Source organism: Nematolebias whitei, chromosome 6, assembly GCF_014905685.2.
Source record: "Nematolebias whitei isolate Nwh7 chromosome 6, NemWhi1, whole genome shotgun sequence".
In the NCBI taxonomy this organism is placed as follows: Eukaryota; Metazoa; Chordata; class Actinopteri; order Cyprinodontiformes; family Rivulidae; genus Nematolebias; species Nematolebias whitei.
In genome coordinates this window covers 1,602,835-1,609,901 of record NC_056503.1, presented here as the reverse complement: position 1 = coordinate 1,609,901, position 7,067 = coordinate 1,602,835, and the positions used below count along the sequence as shown (strand labels likewise).

The window sequence follows — 7,067 nt, the reverse complement described above, 5'->3', positions numbered from 1 at the left end:
CCTTCTACAGGTGTGCAGTGGAGAGCATCCTGTGCTCCAGCATCAACGTGTGGCATGGAGGCTGCACAGCTGCAGAAAGAAAAGCTTTGCAGAGAGTGGTGAAGGCTGCACAGAAATCTGTTGGAATCAGTCTCCCCACCATCACAGACATCTACACCTCCAGATGCAGGAAGAGGGCCACCTGCATCATGAAGGACCCCACCCACCCAGCACACACACTTTTTGCCCCACTCCCCTCAGGAAGGAGGTTAAGGAGCATTAAGTGTAGAACCACTAGACTGAGGAACAGCTTCTACCCTGAGGCTGTTAGACTCATGAATCTCTAACTAGAATAATCACTGTGAAAAACCATATCATGTTGCTGCTGATCTGTTTCATGTTGCTGCTGATCTGTTTCAATGTTGATGTGTTCATGCATGCACATCTGCTCACAGACTCATGTTCAATGTTTTATGTTATGAGTGCTTAGTGTATCTTTAGTTGATGTTTTTCTTAGTTCATATCTTAGATGTTATTACTGTTTTTCTTATACATTTTATTGTTGGATGTAACTGGGACCCTGTGTACATAATTTCGCTCCACCACATGTACCACATGAGGTGCGAATGACAATAAAGAAACTCTGACTCTGACTTTCTGCCAGTCATGAGGTTTTTCCGTGACAGAACAGTTCATAACCACCCGCTGCTGATGAAGCGTTTTCTGAAAGGTGCACAGAGACAAAGACCTGGGTCACGTCCACTAGCTCCACAGTGGGACCTAATGATGGTCCTGCATGCTCTGATCAAAGCTCCTTCTGAGCCTTTAGATCAGGTTTTACTTAAATTCCTGTCATTTAAAACAGCCCTGCTGTTAACTCTGACGTCGGCAAAGAGAGTGATTATCTGCTCTCTCTGTTGCTCCCTCATGTCTCAGAATTCAAGCCGACAGCAGCTCAGCTGTACAGCGTTTTAACCCTGCTCTGAAAAGCAACACAAGATCATTCAGATCGAGAGTGATAACCTTGGATGGGTTTTATCCTCCTCCTCATAATTCTGAGGAGGAAGCAACATCTTACCTCTGTCCCGTGCACGCGTTTTTGTGTCACGTGGCACACATGGCCGCACTGCGCCCTCTCAGCGTCTGTTCGTGCATAAAGCCCCCAGTATACTGCCGCGTACATTCATATGCAGAGGTACGCACGTACGTACGCAGAGGTACGTGCGTATCCCCCAGGGCATGTCCGTGCAAAGCTCAAATTTTTACGACCGTATACGCGTACGTGGTGTTGCACAATAAACTGCCCAGTGACGGACTGTTTTGTATGCGACACCAATGTACTCAATTCCCCTTCTTCATCCCTGATCTGGCCTTTTATTTTATTTTTTTTGCCAAGAGGCAGTGATCTCTTCCTCCTCCGTTGATGCAATGACTGAAATGGTGAGAAATGAAGTAATTTGTCAAGAGCAAATTAAACTCAGGTCCAGCGTGGCTGCGGGAGGGTCTGGAGATTTCCTGGTGGGCTGGTCTGATGTATGGGCTGTAGAGCCAGCGCTCTGTTTTTTTTTGTTGTTTTTTTTAGATCTTTTTACTAACAATATATAAACACAGAACACCGCTCTAGCTGAGGCTGCCAGCGCTTGCTTTTTTTCTTTTTTCCGTCCTGTCAATCAATCCAGAAGGCGTGTCAGCAAATGACCAATCGGCGACCTCAATTTGTCCCGAAGGTAAATGCCCCTTGTCTGTGAAGCTGCTCTGCAGCTGCTCAGGGTGTATGCTGGAGTACAAAGTCTGAACCCACTGCGTACCGTACACGCGTATGTACGCGTGAACGGACGTACGCGGCAGTATACTGGGGGCTTTACAGGGACAGCTCTTCAGGATGCCCTTTATCCACCCAGCGCCTCTCAAACTGGTTGGATCATCCAGAGAATCTCAGAGCACATTCCTCCAGAGTGTTTTCATCCTCCATGGCTCTGCATGGAGGGATGACAGTGGAGGATATTTGTATGGCAGCTGCCTGGTCATCGCCATGTTCAATTATTCGTTTTTATCTAGGTGATGTTTCTACTTTCTCCATGACCCATTCTGTTTTCAGGGTTCTGCCAGAATGATTAGGCCCAAGCAGCTAAGCGCTGTGAAGGCCTATTTTAATCGCTTTGTTCAGGCCCGAGCAGCAATTTTTTCCGTCAAATGAATTGGCTTTTTGGGGGCCTTAACATATCCCAAAAGTCACCAAATTTGGCGGACGCATCAGGACTGATGAAAAATTACATATTTTAAGGGCGTGACAAAAATCGCAACAGAAACAGCTCAAGAGCGCCACCTAGAAATTTTCAAAATACCCTCCGCATTAACCTTAGTTTGTCATAGAAACATGAAATTTGGTACACTTGTCCAATACCCCAAGATGTACAGAAAACCCTCTGGCACCAACGTTGTACGATAAACAGGAAAGCGACCATTTTGGAAAGTCGGCACAATTTTCACACCTTTTTGGCGGTTTACAGCCTACGCATTTGAACGAACTCCTCCTAGGGATTTCACTCAGTCGGTTTCAAACTTGGCCATTTTGGTCTAAAGGCATGGGGAATGAAAAGTTATCAAAATGGTGCAAACCGAAGCATGCTGAAGGGGCGGAGCCAGACCTCAAAGTTTGACATCTCGAAATGAAAAACGAAACGCTAATAGCCAGGGACGCACCGATCCACTTTTTCTTTTTACTTCCGATCCGATCCCGATACCTAAATCTGAATATCGGCCGATACCGATCCAGTTCCGATATCATGATCATCATTGATTTTATATGAGGCTGTAATAATCTACTCTCAAGTACAATTTGTACAAATATATGCATGCAAGTCCAAAAAGGCAACTTGAGGTAAGTTTTATTAATGTTGGATAAGTTTTAAAGTTAGAATTAAATTCTGCTAACACAAAACGTGTTTATTTTTATTCCTAGCTTTAAAGTGGATATTAAAGTGATTAATTTAATTGATTGTTTAAAGTTATTTTATATTTATTTAAATAAGGGGCAGATATAAGCTTTTTTTTCCTTCTTTCTGCACTCTTTTCATTCAATATTTTCTTTTTGATTTTTTTTTATTATTTTGTTTCTTTTAAATGAATGAATAAATGAATTAAATTAAATACAATGTTAAATGGCTTCAAACACCTGCTAAGTTCATGGCATAAACCAACAGACATGTTCCTGTTTTTAGTATTTTACATCACTTTATAATGTAGCTGTCTTTTGTTTTTAATATATATAATTTTCAAATCATGGTTTTTTTATGATTGTCTACTGTTGTACTGATAAATATCTCCTGGAGGGTAAACTATATCTTGGATGCAAATATCAAACTGTGAAATCCTTTGTTTTCTAAAACTGATAGGAGTTGGACATTAATTATGAAGTTTAGCAACTTCTCTGTAAACATTAGAGCTCCATGGTTTCAGCGATGTCTTCTTCTTGTTCAATCCGAAGCAGGCAGTCTGATTTGGGGCAGCCGCGCTCAGTCTGTCCCTCTCAGAGACGGACAGACTGAGCGGGGCAGATAGGACGCGGCTGGCCGAGGTCGAGTCGCCTCTTTCGGATTCAGCGAGAGTAGTGCCCCGCTGAAGACACGGAGCTTGAATGTCCAACGTAAAACTAACTTTACCGCGGTTTAATGTGGCGCTATGGCTCTGAAGACATTGCACGTTGCTGTCTTGCTTTGTAGTGTTTCTAATATAAAATATTTCCACAGAGCGGACATGTTTCAATGAAAAGTCGGTTAGTTGTTAGCCACAGTGCTGCTAACTCAGCTCTCACGTTGTAGCTGGCTGCAAACTATGAAATGGATTTCCTGAATGTGAGGCGGTTCTTATTACTCTGGATTCATGAGACAAGCTGCCGTTCATGAAATCCATTCCATAGTTTGAAGCCAACGTGCAGCGGAACCACAGACATGCATCATGGATCGGAAATATCGGCACGTGGATTGGAAAAATTTGATACGTAAATTATGCTGGTATCGGAGGCCGATACAGGATCAGATCGGCCCCATCCCTACTTATAGCTCCTACACAAAAACTGTCTGAGATATCAAACCTTCAGTGATTGATCCACATCCGGTGCCCTGCAAGACTGAATGGTCAAATCATGACAGGTGTGATAATTTTTTGACCGATAATTCTGAAACTCGGCAAACATCTGTATCTTCTTTGGACCTATGAAAAAGTCTCTTGGATCCCAAATCCAAACTCAACAGGAAGTCAGCCATTTTGGGTCAACGGGTCATTTTTGGGCATTTCTAAAGGCGAATTTTAACAAACTCCTAGGGATTTTGAGTGATTGCCTTCAAACTTGGTTAATATGCCCTTGAGACATTGGGGGGAGAAGGTACCAAAAGCTTTCAGTTTTGTTTAGGTTAAAGGGGTGTGGCCAGGCCTCAAAGTTGCGCTTCACGCCATAAATATCCAAACGCTATAACTTGCGCATTGAACGACCGAAACGCACCAAACTTGGCATGACTCATCCCTGTTAGATACCCGACAATTCACTTTGGTCATATTTTGACGTCATCAAAGCCCCGTCCCCTGAGAACAGGAAGTTATTTTTTTTTACTTGAAATGCTCCCTCTTTGACACCCTTGACCTAATCAGGATGATCCTGTGTTAGAAGACAGATAATATGGTTTGACTTGATTTAAAGTGCAAACTGTTTTTGCTGGAGGATGTGGGCGTGGTGGCATGGCGAATTAAGAAGTGACGCCGTTGCAATACGTTGGCTCTAAATTGCACAGATTTCAGCTGAGGTGTACCAAAATCACTATGATCGATCATTAGGCAACCCTTGAACAGGTATCTATAAGAAGCCAATAGCCTGCACAGCGCCCCTAGATTATTACTAGGGTTATATCTCAGTGATACATCATCCAATCTGAACCAGATTTAATGTGCCTCATAACTGAGAACTTCTAGACACATTGATCTTGTGATTTAATATATGACTCGAGTGCGCTCCCTAGAATATTCCAACAGTTATATCTCAGTGAAATATCCTCCAATATGTACCAGATTTATTGTGCGTGATCAGTGAGCACTTCTAGACACATTGGAATTGTCCTTTAACATTTGACTCAAGTGTGCCCCCTAGATTCTTCCAACAGCTATATCTCAGTGAAACATCATCCGATCGGAACCAGATTTTTTGTGCATAATAGGTGAGCACGTCTAGACACATTGATAGTGTGGTTTAACATATGACTCAAGTGCGCCCCCTACATTATTCCAACAGTTATAGCTCAGTGAAATATCATCCAAGATGTACCAGATTTATTGTGGATGATCAGTTAGCACTTCCACACACATTGGTATTGTTCTTTAACATTTGACTCCATTGCGCCCCCTACATTATTCCAACAGTAATATCTCAGTTATACATCTTCCAATCTGTACCAGATTTATTGTGCGTGATCAATGAACCATTCTAAACACATTGGTATTGTTGTTTAACAATTGACTCCTGAGCGCCCCTTAGATTATTCTAAAAGTTATATCTTAGTGATATATAATCCGATCTGTACCAAATTTTTGGTGCATCATTATTGAGCACTTATATTCACAATGGTATTGTTCTTTCACATTTGACTCAAGTGCGCCCCCTACATTATTTCAACAGTTATATCTCAGTGATACATCATCCGATCGGAACCAGATTTTTGGTGCATAATCGGTGAGCACGGCTAAACACATTGATATTGTGGTTTAACATGTGACTCAAGTACGCCCCCTCTCATACTGATATCGGCAGAAGGCAATTGTCAAGTTTAGGCATTATGTGCACCCTGGTGGATGCGTGCGGGAATGGCACGACAGCGTTGGCGACGGCGACTGGGAGACGTTACTGGAGCGCCCACGGGTGACGTCGACGGTTTGGCATATGCAAACCCCGGGAAACGGGCGCACGAAGAGAGCGAGAGCATTCGCGATGGCGACTGGGTGGAGTTGCTGGAGCTCCCGAGCTCACCGTAAGGCCGGAGCGGCGCTTTGCTGCGAGGGCCTTCAATGCTGCTTGCAGCTTTAATTATTATTTGTTTCATGGAGCCTCTCTTTTGAGCTCACACCTGCCTGCATGCAGTAGCTGTGTGAGATATTTATTATTAGTCACAAGTTCATGACTGCTGATTTTATTGTTATTAATTGGTTCATCCTGAGGAGCTGTTGGCCAGCTGTGTTCATCGTTACACTGTTACAATTCGTAACCTCCATTGTTCCTATTCACAGCAGCAGGTCTGCCATCTCAGCCTTTTTCCTCCCCAGAGATCTTCTCGCCGGTGCGCTCCTGCGCATGGAGCACGCAATTACGAAGTGCGTAATTACGCACACAGAAGGCTGAGTGATGAAATGTTTTTTTGTGCAAGCAGGTGCTTCATGTTGTGTCTGAGTGGGTCAATGAGGCATAGACTACATCCTGTTTCGCCTTTAACCCACTAGCAATAACCTTAAAGGGCGAAGCCTATACGAAATAGAACGTTGGTTACGTACTGTAACCCCAGATTCTAAGAGTATAGGTGAAGCCCTTTAAGCTCTGGGCCTCACTGGTTCCTAAATGGCTGAAGAAAAAAGCTATTTGGGAGTCGACTGCCCGGTCTTACTGTAATTTATACGGACCGGGGGTGGGGCCCACACAACTGGTGGGCGCGGAGTAAAGTTTTCAGTGCTGCGCTGCACGCGAAGGGATAAACCCACTAGCCATAGCCTTAAAGGGCTGTGCCTATACTCATAGAATCTGGGGTTACAATACATAACCAACATTTTAGGGAGATGGGGGTTGAGGGCCTTGCTCACGGGCCCAAGGTGGGGCGAATGTGGGTCGGGGCAGGTGTGGGTGTTTCACCTACCCCGCCCACATTTTTGATGTTGTCAGTACCGGGGCTTGAACCGGCAATCTTCCGATCAGAGGCCCACCTTCTCTAACCTCTGCGCCACCAGTCCCCATGTATATACACACACACATATATATATATATATATACACACATATATATATACACACATATATATATATATATATATATACACACACACACGCATATATATATA

General features: G+C 43.7%; 1 protein-coding gene across 2 annotated transcripts in view; it reads right to left on the bottom strand.

Annotated features, from left to right (window-relative positions):
• zbtb44 (zinc finger and BTB domain containing 44) overlaps positions 1-7,067 on the bottom strand; it is a 69,046-nt gene that overhangs the window by 37,934 nt on the left and 24,045 nt on the right. The gene's annotated exons all lie outside the window — the stretch shown is intronic.